General features: G+C 34.0%; 2 protein-coding genes across 7 annotated transcripts in view; both read left to right on the forward strand.

Moving 5' to 3' along the window:
- LOC126892035 (uncharacterized) overlaps nt 1-14,104 on the forward strand; it is a 573,784-nt gene that overhangs the window by 38,461 nt on the left and 521,219 nt on the right. The gene's annotated exons all lie outside the window — the stretch shown is intronic.
- Nucleotides 1-14,104, forward strand: part of LOC126892034 (uncharacterized) — a 51,999-nt gene that overhangs the window by 8,885 nt on the left and 29,010 nt on the right. Inside the window, exons 1-2 of one of the 6 annotated variants that reach the window (XM_050661455.1) lie at nt 13,739-13,938; nt 14,062-14,090. The exons of 4 other annotated variants lie outside the window; for them this stretch is intronic. The gene's annotated coding sequence lies outside the window, so the exon portion shown is untranslated. Of the gene's footprint in view, nt 1-13,731; nt 13,939-14,061; nt 14,091-14,104 lie in introns of those variants that run through there. One more of the 6 variants, XM_050661452.1, reaches the window with a different exon arrangement.

A 14,104-nucleotide genomic window follows, 5' to 3' on the forward strand; every position in this document is an offset into this window, starting at 1 on the left:
CTCTGTTGTTCTCATTCTCATTATTACTAGATGGTGGTCACTGCCAATCTCCGAGCCTCTTTTCACTTTCGTATCCTCTACTCTTTTCCATTTGTTGCTGCTTACCAAAAAGTAATCTATGATTGATTTTTCGTTTCTGCTGTCTTGTACTCTCGTGTATTTGTGTACTTCTTTATGTTTAAATTTTGTATTTGTTATAACTAGTTTATTCTCCATACATATTTCTATTATTCTTTCACCATTTCTGTTTAGCATTTCTTCTCCTTCTTTTCCCATGCACTCCTCTATTCCGCTGTTGTTGTTTCCGACTCTACCGTTTAGATCTCCCATTACAATTATGTTTTCTTCCCCATTATCAATTTGCATTTGGAGCTCCTCGAAAAATTTATCTTTCTCTTCCTTTCTTGCATCTTCATTTACTCCGTAGGCTGTTATTATTGTCCATATTTCTTCGTCCATCAGTTTAATTTTCACCGATAATATTCTCTGGTTAACATATGTTTCTTCTATAACGTGTTGTAGTCTATTCGGTGCAATTATTATCCCGACTCCTTCTTTTGCTCTCTCTTTTGTATCCGCTCCTACCCAAAGTAACCAATATCCTTTGTGTATTTTCTTAAGACCTTTTCCTTTCATCTTCGTTTCTGTTATTCCTAGTATTTCTATTTTTTGTCTTATCATATCTTCTACCAGTTCTTCCTCTTTTCCATTGATGCTTCTCACATTCCATGTTCCCATTTTTATCTCTCCTTTTTTCTGCAATCTAGCTTTCCCCTTTTTCCTATTTTCATCCTTGTTTACCTTTGCATCATCTTTTTCCCTATCGCTTTTCCCATTCATTGCCTTGGTTGTCATTGTTGTGGGTCCGGTCTCATTATTTTCTTTTAGTTTTTTGAAGTCCCTTCCCCGATATTTCTGTGAGTTAGTATAAGTTTCTCTTTATTATGGTCCCATTTCCACTCCTTTCCATTAATCTCCAGTTTCATATATCCTATCTTCGTAGTATTACCTTTGTCTTTTTCTTCTTTTGCCATTTTCCTAATTTTTGCTTGTATTTCCCTTTCCTTTCTTGTTAAATCTGATTCTATATACACCTTTTGTCCCTGTAGATTTTTCAGTTTTCCTTTGTTTTTTAGTACACTCATCTTATCCGTTAGGTTTTCCATTTCTGCTACAAAGATTTGGTCGCCGATCTTCACCGCTCCTCTCAGTCTGACCTCTAATTTCAGATTTCTTCCTATGAAGTGTTCTACTGACTCCTTTACAGGCTTTCCGTCGGTAGCATCTAGTGTTAGGCCTTTTAATACTATATTATTTCTCCGTCTATCTTTTTCCAATTGTTCTATTCTATTGTTTGCCATTTTTAAACCTTCTTCCAATTTTTCGTTTTTTTCTTTCAGCTCCTTAATATATTCCATCGTTTCTTTTTGGTCTTTCCGTATGGTTCTTATTTCTGCCATCATTTCATCATTTTTCCACATAACTTCCCGCATCATTTTTATCATCTCTTCATTTGTGTCGTTGCTTTTATTCGGTGTTCGTCTCGTCAGGTTACTCTTTTCAAAATATAATTTATCTTCTTTATATTTTTTCTTCTTAGATTCTTCGTCGCCACTATCAGATAGTTCTTCATTCTTTCTATAGGTTTCCTTTCGGATTGTTCCTGTTCCGCCACTGGCCATTTTAAATTAAATGTTAACCTCAGCACTAATATAAATATTATTATTATACACTTAGAAGTTTATTTTTATTTCGCACAAGAACGCTTTTTAAGTTTAACGATTATCGATAACGATAGGTCTTTTAAAAAACCGGTGTTTTTATTGTGATAGGTTTCGAATTCGAAATTACCTTATCGCCAATACACCTGCCACACGACCTCTCGCCTCGCTTGCCAAACTCGAACTGCAAACGGTTTCTATAATATGTATGGAGGATAACGTTAAAATCCCGTGATTTTTGAAGTAGCTTCTGCAATAAGTTCTTTTTCTGAGGCCGACTGTAAATAGAACCCCAAAAAACAAAGACCATATCGAAGATGAGACTCGAACAAATAAAAATATGTAATTTTGGAAGATGCTATAGTTATTTTCCTAACAAGTGCAGAACGTCATTCTTTTCCGCACGCGACTGCAGTTTGCCGAACGACGCGAAGCGGGAGTTTGGCAAGCAGTCGAGTGCGGAAAAGAGACTTTCTGCAAGAGTTAGGAACAATATTTTTTCTAAGCGTCTTTAAAAAGTTACCAAATCTTAATCAATTAATTTAATTAATATGAAAATACATACACAAATTAATTCTTTGACAAGGTTGTCAAAATCAAACTTTCAATATAATTAGTTAGCATGACGACAATCTTGGTTTCGAATTCGTCTTCGAGCGTTCAACGAAGCAACACCTAATTAGTTTAATCACAACTAGTTTTTGCGGTTTGTTTATAAACGTTGAGTACTAAAAGTGAAAAGTGTAAATTATCGACAAAAATTACCGATACTTGGACATTTACTGTAAGTTATTTAATTTATTTAATTAAATCGACTTATTACCAATGATTGCGTGTTGGTGTAAGGACCGTACTCAGGTTCCGTAGATCAATATGAACGAAGCTTCATCATCAAATGTTTTTCCTCAACAAGAAATTCCCAAAAATGATACTACTTCACCAAAGTTATATTCAACAGTTTTAAATGAACCTACCAGTATATTATTCCCTTCCAAAAAACAAGCGGTTTTATTAAATTCAGTTCCAAATTCAAAAATCGAGGATTACCTGAATGCTGTAGCCAACTCAGTTGACCCCAAAAATATACTTGCAATATCCCGAATTGTTAATGATCGTATATGCATCTACTTCACTTCAGAAAATATTGTTGAAACATTTTTGAAAACAGACAATGGGATAATAATAGTAAATCAACATCGCATTCAAGCTAGAAAGCTAATTACTCCAAATGAAAAACTAATAATTTCTAATGTACCTCCTTCCATACCACATAACGTCATAGAAAATGAACTCAAGAAGATAGGAATCTATCAAATAACACCAGTAGATTTTCTACGGATCGGAACATCAAATCCTAGTTTTAGGCATATCATTAGTTTTCGACGTTTTACTTATATAGCCCCTAAAAATCTTGAAAATCTTCCCGATTCAATATTAATTAACCACGATCAATCGAACCACCGAATATATTTCTCACTAGAAAAACAAACGTGCTTTATTTGTAAACAAACTAATCATTTAGCATCTCGATGCCCAAATTCTAATAATCAATCCACCGATGACAATACAACAAACATTTCCCAATCACAATGTGATCAATCTATTAGTTTACAACAAAATAAAACTCAACCAACAGCAAATTCTCCCGTACTTACTAAACATATCAGTAATTCACAACCTACTGAAACAACCACTTCAACCGCACAACAAAACTCTACTGAAACAATCACTTCACCCGCACCACAAAACTCTACTGAAACACTCACTGCACACGCACCACAAACCTCCACTGCAACAATCACTTCACCCGCACCAAAAAACTCTACACCTTTCGATAACTCCCAAACAATGGTGACGGAACCGGTTAAAACAAATGAAACTATAACAGCAACTCAAACAGAAGGGCAAACACCTAAAAGAAATGCTTCTGATCTAACTTCTCCTGAAACAGAGGGTGGAAGTCCTTTTAAAGAACCCATTACAAAACACAAAAGAACAAAAACAGATCTCCAAACCCATCATAACGTAGCTGAAGATCTTACGACCTGTACAGTGAATTTTTTCCAAGATAAGTCAAACAGTAGCTGTTTAAGTCAAGAGGAGCTAATAGATTTATTTGAAAACGCTCACGGATCTCCAGATCCACTTAGTATTGCTAAAATATACACGGAAGATATCGAAGGGTTAATAGATCTCTTAAAAAAGCTTTATCCAGTGCTATCACATAGATACTTGAAATCTCGATGTACAAGACTGAGGAATAAGCTTAGCAAACTACAGGATGACTATTCTTCTACAGATTTTAGCGACACACCCACTAATTAAAAACATTCAACTCCATAATTCAATGGAATCTGAACGGGTTTTACACCCGTCTAGAAGAATTCAAATTACTAATGTCAAAATTCACACCGTCCATCATTTGTCTACAAGAAACACACTTTAAACAGCAGAAATTTTATAAACTAAAAAACTATACACCATATATTAAAAATAGACTTAATGCAAACCAGGCTAGTGGAGGGACAGCTATTTATGTACATAACCAATATAATACTGAAATAATAGATTTAAATACACAATTAGAGGCTATAGCAATATCTCTGAAAGGACCTCAAAAAATAAACATCTGCAATATATACATTCCTCCCGGTACTGATCCTTCAGCTCGCGAATTATCAGACCTTTTTAATCAAATTCCTCAACCACGAATTATTTTAGGCGACTTCAATGCACATCATGTCCTATGGGGCTCAAGTAAATCAGATAGTCTAGGGCGTAAAATTGAACAAATTATAACTAACCTTAATGTCAACTTACTTAATGACGGTAGTATTACAAGATTTAATGTATCTACAGGTGGCGGTTCAGCGATTGATTTAACTCTATGTGACCCTGTTTTACAACCTGGACTGTCTTGGCAAGTAACACCTTATCTACATGGAAGCGATCACTTCCCAATATTAATAACAAATAATAATGTAACTCCCTCTTCTATCCCGTCTAATAAATGGAATCTAAAGCATGCCGACTGGTCTTTATATTCTTCTTTAATATCTCGATCCGTATCTGAGCTAACTCCTCCCAGCGATGACCATGCAAGTATTAATCATACAGTTTCCAGTTTTATTCAGCTTATAACAACAGCTGCAGAATTATCCGTAGGTTTTATAAAATTTCCAAAAAAACACCCTCCAGTCCCTTGGTGGAATCAAGAATGTAAAGTAGCAATCAGAGAGTCAAAAAGTTCTTTTTACAAATTTAAAAAATTTCCTACACTTCAAAACCAACTCGAATATAAGCAAAAGAGAGCCTACTGTAGATATATATTGAAGAAAAGTAGGCGAGAAGCGTGGAAAACATATGTCTCGTCCTTAAATTCATCTACTCCTATTTCCGAAGTTTGGAAAATGATTAATAAAATGAATGGTAAAAAATGCTTCAATACAATCCATTATTTAGAATATAACAATCTTACTTGCTCGACGAAAGAACAAATAACCGCTCTACTAGCTGATACATATCTAAGACACTCCAGTAATGACAGTATCTCTACTAAGTCCATAATACACAAACAAAATTTAGAGAACACTTACATAGATTTAGAGGATCATACAGATTCTCCTCTTAATGCCATATTCTCAATGGATGAGTTACTATATTCATTAAACTGTACAAAAGATACCAGTCCTGGACCTGATAACATTCCAGTTACATTTTTAAAATCATTACCAGAAGAAGGTAAACAATACTTACTAAAAATTTACAATTTTATCTGGACAAAAAATGTATTTCCAGATAGTTGGTACCAGTCAATTATTATTCCAGTCATTAAGCATGGGAAAAGTAAATCAGACCCTGAGTCCTATCGACCGATCTCGCTGACATGTTCTATATGTAAAATTCTGGAGAAAATGGTAAGCAACAGACTACTGTGGTATCTAGAAGATAAACAACTTCTTACCCCTATTCAAAGTGGTTTTAGGAAATCAAGGTCTACTTTAGATAATCTAGTTGATATAGAATCCGAGATTCATGAAGCATTTGGATGCAATCAAGAGTGTTTAGCAGTTTTCTTTGACATAACTCATGCGTATGATACAATTTGGAGATCTGACATATTAAAAAACTTATCCAGATGGTCAATCAAAGGTAACATCCTCAAATTTATAAAAAATTTTCTAAAATTTCGTCAGTTTAGAGTTCGTGTAGATAATGTTTTTTCAGAGCCAACAACGCAAACTAACGGTATCCCACAAGGTTCTACACTAAGCGTAATACTGTTCCTTATTTCGATTAATGATATCTCTAAATCCTTTAGTTCATTAGTAAAAGCACGCTTATATGCTGATGATCTTGTCATATTTTCTAGAGGGAAAAATGTTTTAACACTTACCAGATATATACAAGCCTCTATCAACCAACTAGAAAATTGGTCAGAGAGTTGTGGTCTACAGTTTTGTCCAAACAAAACAAAAGCAATTTTCTTTAGCAAGAACCCAAAAAACATCATATTACCACCTAAGCTCACCTTAAACTCGTTACCTATTGCTTATGTTGAATCAACTACCTTTTTAGGAATGAAATTAGATCATAGGTTAACCTGGAAAGATCATATCTTTCATCTTCGACAAACAACTCAAAATGGCCTTAGTTTATTAAAAAGCATATCTCACAAACATTGGGGAGCCGATTTCCAAACACTCATAACTGTCTACAGAACGCTTATTCGTTCTAAACTAGATTATGGCGCAGTTGCTTACAATTCAGCCAAAGCACCAATACTTAAATTACTAGATCCTGTACATAATACAGCGATAAGAATGGCGCTGGGAGCTCATCATACTAGCCCGATTGAAAGTTTATACTGTGAATCAGGTGAACCTTCCCTCCAACTAAGAAGAAACTTCCTCAGCCTTGTATATGCAGCTAAATTGTCGGCTAATCCACATATACCGACATTTAAAAACACGTTTGCCGACAGATTCACATCGACATTTAACACCTCACAAAGATTAAGTCCGCCGTTTTATATCCGGATACAGAGATTACAAAATAGCTTAAACATACATTTTCCTGAGACATACAATGTAACTAACCTTAAACATCAACCTCCTTGGAGAATACAGCTACCTATTTGTGATACAAGTCTTACTATCCACGACAAATATGACACACCACATAGTATAATTAAAAAGAAAGCAGCAGAGAAATTAAACTCTCCTAAGAACTTCCACATTTTTACAGATGCGTCTAAATCTGACAATGGGGTAGGGGCTTCTTTTACAACTTTACACCAAGACTTCTCCTTCTCACTGTCCCTTAGATCAACCGTATTTTCAGCAGAACTTCTTGCTATTTTGCAAGCAATAACATTTGTAAACAATAAAAACATAAAAAATTCTTTGATAATAACCGACTCTTTAAGTGCCCTCAGCTCTATGAAACAGTTATACGCAAAACATCCCATCTTATTGCTTATAAAGTCAGAACTAATGAGGTGTCAAGAAAACGATCGATTTGTTAAATTTCTTTGGGTTCCGTCACACTGTGGTATAACTGGAAATGAAAAAGCTGATCAGTTAGCAAAGGAGGCAACAGAAAATCCACAATCAACATTAGTCACTAAATGCGTTCATAGCGACCTGAAGCAACATTTTAAAAACAAAATAAGTGAGAATTGGCAACTTCACTGGAGCAATTCAGAGACATCTATGAAGAACATTAAAGAAGAGGTAGCTGTATACAATCTCCCACAAAAGCGACGAGACCAAGTATGCATCTCTAGGTTGCGTATAGGCCACACGAAGTTAACACACGACTACCTTTTAAGTGGCGAACAAGTTCCCATTTGCTACAGTTGTGATAGTGTAACTACAGTGAACCATGTGCTAGTGGACTGCCCTTTATACACCCTAGAGCGACATCAAGTTGGATTACCGACTACATCCAAAGAGTGCCTAAACGGGTCAAATAACGACAGAACTATAAACTTTTTAAGAAATGCAAGACTCGTTCACAAAATTTAATGTAACATTTTAGCCATTTATGTAATTATTGTACCATGCTAATGACCCTTAGTGGTTGATGCAATTTTGTAAATAAAAAAAAAAAAAAAAAAAAAAAATCTTGGTTTCCATGACGATGATTCAAAACGACTGTTATTATCTACCGATTTGACTTTAGAATATTTTGTCAAAATAATTTTATTTCATCGAATTGTCAGTAGTAATTGCACAAGAGCTCTAAAATTATTGAATTTTTCTTGAGTGACACTTTGACAGTTTTAATTATGTCAAAAAATTATGTCAAAGTGTCACGAGGGCAAAAATTCTATATTAATTTTAGAGATCGAGTGCAATTTGTTGCGGTTATTTCATGAATAAAACTGTTAAAAACCAAGATTTTATTGGAATTTATTTATGTAAGTACAAATCAGTACAATTAAACACACAGTTGTTATAAATATTTTACGGTTGAAAGTCATCACTTTTATAATTTTTAAAACTTTAATTTTCATTAATGTCACTGAATGTATTTTTTCGTATCGACGAAGGGCATCTAACGTAATATACTTGACGACGGGCAATTATCAAAAATTATCAATTTAATTTAGATTTCTGTAGCTTTCTATTGGTCAGAATCTCCTATGAATGAAATGATCGCGTTAATTTCATTAAAACAGGAACACAATAAGATATATTTGAAATAAATTAGTAAATAATATCTAAATATTAAAAAAACTCTAACAAGAAGTAAAACCACTTCTATGTAAATTGGTATATTTATTAAAACTTAAAAATCCCAATGGATTGAATAAAAAATGTCCAATTCAGAACGTTTTCAGACCTATCGGTCCATCATCAGTGAATGTGCATACTTGCTAAATAGCCCCAGAACCAAACAATGGTTGAATTTAAAATTCAATTTACATTATTTAAAAATAATATTAAACAGGCTAAACGCCGATGTTACAGGATATTGCCTATGGGAACATGGTGAAACCCTACCAAAACCTCAATCAACCATCTTAGGCCAACTTTGACTATAAAGTCAAAGTTGGCCTAAGATGGTTGATTGAGGTTTTGGTAGGGTTTACTACCGAGTACATATTTAGTATTTTAGTATTATTTAAAATTTAAAACATCAAGTCAGAATTTGGTATTAGTTTTGAGAGTAAACTAAATGTAAACCCAAATACTTGCGATGTCGGGATAGTATCATGAGGTTTTTCCTGGTTTTCCCTCGTGATTTACTATGGAATCTCTAACGCGAGAATTTCAGTACCACCGTTGCATTTGGTTGTCTTTTTAAAAACAGATCACATGCTATGATTTTTTGTGGCGGCTATTCTTGAGTTGGGATTGATTTCATGTAATCGAATGAACTATCTTTTAGTAAAGTCGTCCCAGGAACGCAACTCATCAATATTGCCGATATAAATGAGTCAGATTAAATAAATTATTAGAAGAATTTTTTACTAAGCAACAACATTTTTGTTTATTTAATATTATTTTGTATTTCGACAACGACAACCGACTTGGGCGTCGAAACGTTAATAAAATCATTTTTAGGTACAATTGTGGCTTATTTCCCATTTGAATATACTTGATTATGGTTAGAATGTAACAAAAAATTCCCACCCCCGAGATTAGGTGGCAACCACCCCCAAGGTTTTAGCGTATGATAGCGGCATAATATAGAAAATGATCCTTGGACTATTCCCTACCTTCTGTGAAAATTTCAAGTAAATCCATGCTGGACGAAAAAATTGCGAGCCAAAATGCTTCATTTCCTCGACTAAAGATGAAGCTCGTTTCTTACTCGAACAAATCGATATGAAAGGACCGTTTAAGGTTGCTTTTTAAAAAATACCAAGAAATTTTACAGAATCAACGGTACTGATCTGACAGTTATTAAGAAGCAAAGGTTGAAGAGCTCTTTATAGCTCTTTATAGAATATTACTACTGTCTGATTTACGTTAAAAGAGAGTAAATTATAATCGGACCAGTTTTATATTGTCAATAGATTAGATGATATAATTTCATAAAGAGAGTTGCAATGTTAAATTTGCTCCAAGTGATACTGGTATCGTCAGTCAAAAGAGAAATGTTTTCATCGATTGTTAAATTAGTGAAGTCATTTATAAAGAAAAGGAAAAGTATCCAATACTGAACCTTGTATAACCCCACATACAATTTTTTTGAAAAAAAAGTTCGTAGAGATTTTTGTTTTATCAAAATGACGTGATTTACACAATCAAAAGCTTTGGCATATAATAGTCCAGTCGTAACATAGGGGGTCCCGTGGGCACTTTTAGGTCGCCGCGATTTGATGGTGGTATTATAGGTTTTTTGGGTCGCTGAATCCAATGGAAGTGGCCTGGAAGCCCAAATGTGGTGCGATTAATTGTTATTAACAAATTATGGTAAAATTAGGTGTTTTTCAGGAATTATTAGAAGTTCTGTAAATAAATTGATAGTGTTAAGGTCTTCTCTGATGTATTTTTGGTCGCTTAATCTAATGCAACTAGTCGGGATTACTTAAAATATGTTCTTATTTTGTTAATAACAAAATAATTATTTATTTGCCGAAAAGCTCTAAATGCGCTATCTACAGCAAGTTTGTAGTCTTCTTCATTTTTTTATATGCTAAATTGATTGACACTAGTCGTGATAGCTTAAACCACGTTCCGACTTTGTTATTAATAAATTATTGCAAAAATAACGGTTTATAGTACGTTCACTAACGATTTTTGCTCTAGATTTTAAAAAACCACTTGGATTGACATGAAATTTTGCACACACGTAGCTAACATGTCAAACAAAACAAGTGATATTGTGCCGATATCTGCTTTTACCCTGGGAGTGAGTTTCACACCTTTTCGGGGGTGAAAAAAGAAACCTTTAAAATAAATACGGAAGTGGATAAACTGATTAATTCTAAGCAACTTTTGTTCTATACAGTTTTTTCACTTTAGTGAAATCAAGTCAATACTTTTCTAGTTATTTTTGTTTTTTTTTTGTTGAAAAATCAACATATTCACTCGCAAAATAACTCGAAAAGTATTGACTTGGTGAAAAAACTGTATATAACAAAAGTTGCTTAGAATTAATCAGTTGATCCACTCCCGTACTTATTTTAAGGGTTTCTTTTTTCACCCCGGAAACGGAGTGAAACTCACCCCCAGGGTAAAAGCACACATCGGTACAAATCACTTCTTTTATTTGACATGTTAGCTAGGTGCATGCCTTTCATGTCATTCCAAGTGGTTTTTCTTTAATTTAGAGCAAAAACCGTGAGTAAACGTACTATAAACCGTTATTTTTGCAATCATTTATTAATAACAAAATCGGAACGTGGTTTAAGCTATCACGACTAGTGACAATAGATTTAGCGTATAAAAATACTATGAAAAAGACTGCAAACTTGCTATAGACAGCGCATTTCGATCTTTCCGGCCAATAAACAATTATTTTGTTATTAACAAAATAAGAACATATTCTGAATATTCACGACTAGTCGCATTCGATTCAGCGACCAAAAATACACCAAAGAAGACCTTAACAGTATCAATTTATTCACAGGGCTTCTAATAATTCCTGGAAAACACCTAATTTTACCATAATTTGTTAATAAAAATTAAACGCACCACATTTGGGCTTCCAGACCACTTCCATTGGATTCAGCGACCCAAAAAACCTATAATACCACCATCAAATCGCGGCGACCTAAAAGTGCCCACGGGACCCCCTATGTTGCGACTAGACTAATATGTATACGGTGACCATATGTACTTATTTAAGTAGGACAGTACTTATTTTTAAATATTGTCCTAATGTACTTTAAAACCTTTCTAAGGACACGCAAATGTACTTATTTTTTCTAAAAAATGAATATTTTTTATCTTTTACTACTTTTAAACAAATTTCTTTGTATACTGCTCCATGTATTGCAGCTTTTGTGTCTTGATGGTTTCCAATATTTCCATTCTTTTGTTGACTCTTCTCATGACTTCGTTGTTTGTTATAGGCTCGGTCCATGCTATCTTCAGGTACCTTCACTCACAGTTCAAATGCTTCCAAATTTTTAGTAGTCGACGCGTTAATTGACCATGCTTCTATCCCGTAAAGCAGAGTCGAGAAAATATAACACCTTGCCAGCCTAACTCTTAAGTCTTAATTATTTCAATTGGAAAAAGTATTTCTGTTTCAATTGCCGTTTTGACCTACTTAATTATTTCAGTTCTCTTGCACAAACTACTTTTCTCATTTTGTTGAAGTTTGTTCTTGTCTTCTCTATTCGAACTTTGATTTCTTTGGAGTAATCGTTTGTGTGATTAATTATTGTGCCAAGATAGTTGTAGTTTTCAGCTTGTTCTAAAGTTTTACCTTTAATTGTCAGGCTTTTATCATTACTTTGGGTTTTTGATATCCTCATAAATTTAGTTTTCTTGATGTTTACTGATAATCCATATTCTTCTCCATACTCAACTATCTTGTTCATTAGCTTTTGGAGGTTGTCCGCTATTATGATAGTATCGTCCGCATATCTAATGTTGTTAGTTGGCGTTCCATTTACCTTTATTCCTGCTGTTCCTCCCTCAAGAGCTTTTTTCATAATTTCTTCAGAGTATGCACTGAATAGTAGTAGTGACAATAATACACACCCCTGTCGCACTCCTCTTTTAATTTCGAACTCTTCTGATGTGTGTTCGTTTATGCGTATGTGTGCCTGCTGTTTATACTTAATATAGATTTGTTATAATTCAAAAGTCATTGTATTGCAATTGTTTTGCTTTAAGGACGTCCATTAGCTCTTTGTGGCGGACTTTATCGAAAGCCTATCGTAATCTATGAAACAGACGTACATATCCTGGTTCACATCCAAGCATCTCTGGATTAGTACGTTGAATGCAAACAGAGCCTCACGGGTACCTACGCCTCTACGGAATCCAAAGTGGGTTTCTTCAATATCCATATCAACTGTTTGGTAAATGCGTTTATGAATGATCTTTAAAAACATTTTAAGTGTGTGAGACATCAGGCTTATGGTGCGGTGTAGTGGTCGTGCACAAGACTTCACTGCACAAGTTAAACATTTTTACACAAAATGTGTAACCTACCTAGAAAACTGGAATACAAATGTTCATGAATTTATAGTATTCAAAAGGATAGATCTAAGAAGTGAAATAACATGGAACGATGTTTGTTATTCTCTCGAAGCTTTTAAATTGTATAGGTATCAAGGCAACCATGTTAAATGAAGATCAACTCTTTGACGAACTGGGAATTTTGAAAGACGTGGCTACAAGTGAAAAAATTGCTGAGTGGAACAGAGAAGAAAATAGTCAGGAACGATGGCTTCAAGTTTTTAAGTGTGTGGATCATGGACGTATAAATAAAGATCTTTATAATTAAAAATCTTTATTTATACGTCCATGGTGTAGATCAATTCAAACTGAAAAACTTAATTATGCGAATTTATTTTTTGTCTTCCGGGTACTGGTGCGGCTATCGTGCGTTTATTTTCTGTAATAAATAATTATTGGACGTCGGAAAAGTCACAAATGTCCATATCCACTCTCAAGGCAGCGATGCTGGTGTACGCAAATTTTGATGAGACTTGTATGAAATGTTTCATTTACTTCGGTCGAAGCCGGACCTTCTTAAATTAATTTTAAGTTCAGAAAAATATGAATGATGCAGAAAACCGGAAGAAGATGAGGCTATTCCTGATCCCTCATCTAAAAACTCTTAATTACACGCTTGTAACTTTTTCAAAGTTAATATAATGTGTTATGTTTAGTTTAATTGATATAATTTTTTATGGTTAGCTACATAGTTTATTTATTTTTAATGCCAAAAAGTTATATTTGTCCAATAACAAGATACATTTTGCGTTTTTAATACATTTTTGTTTTTTGTACTTTTTTTTCTTTAAAAAGATATGGTCACCGTAAATATGTAGTAACAAAACCAGTAGCATTGTCTCGTCTTGCATTGTGCTAGTACATCTCTGTAACAGGCGCTTAATATGTGCTGCAATTATCCACCAGTCCACGTAGATCTATTTTATTATTAGGATGATGTAGGAGTCGTAATCTAATTCAAGTTAACTAAACAATCAACCGAATAAATTTGTCTTTTCTGTTTTGGTCAAGTTGGAATGCAATGTCGTGTGCACTTATCGGAAAATTAAGTCAGTGATTTTCGGGTAAGTGTTGTAATAACTTGTTTATGTTTTAATGTACCTATAATTCGATAGAAATGTGGATGTTTTTTAATGTGTATATTATTTGAATAACTGACATACCGGATGACAATGGTTTATTTGTAGCCAAGGTCGGATTCTACAAAGAGTACTCGGTATGTAATCTTTT

The sequence above is a fragment of the Diabrotica virgifera genome, chromosome 9 (genome assembly GCF_917563875.1).
Source record: "Diabrotica virgifera virgifera chromosome 9, PGI_DIABVI_V3a".
Taxonomy (NCBI): domain Eukaryota; kingdom Metazoa; phylum Arthropoda; class Insecta; order Coleoptera; family Chrysomelidae; genus Diabrotica; species Diabrotica virgifera.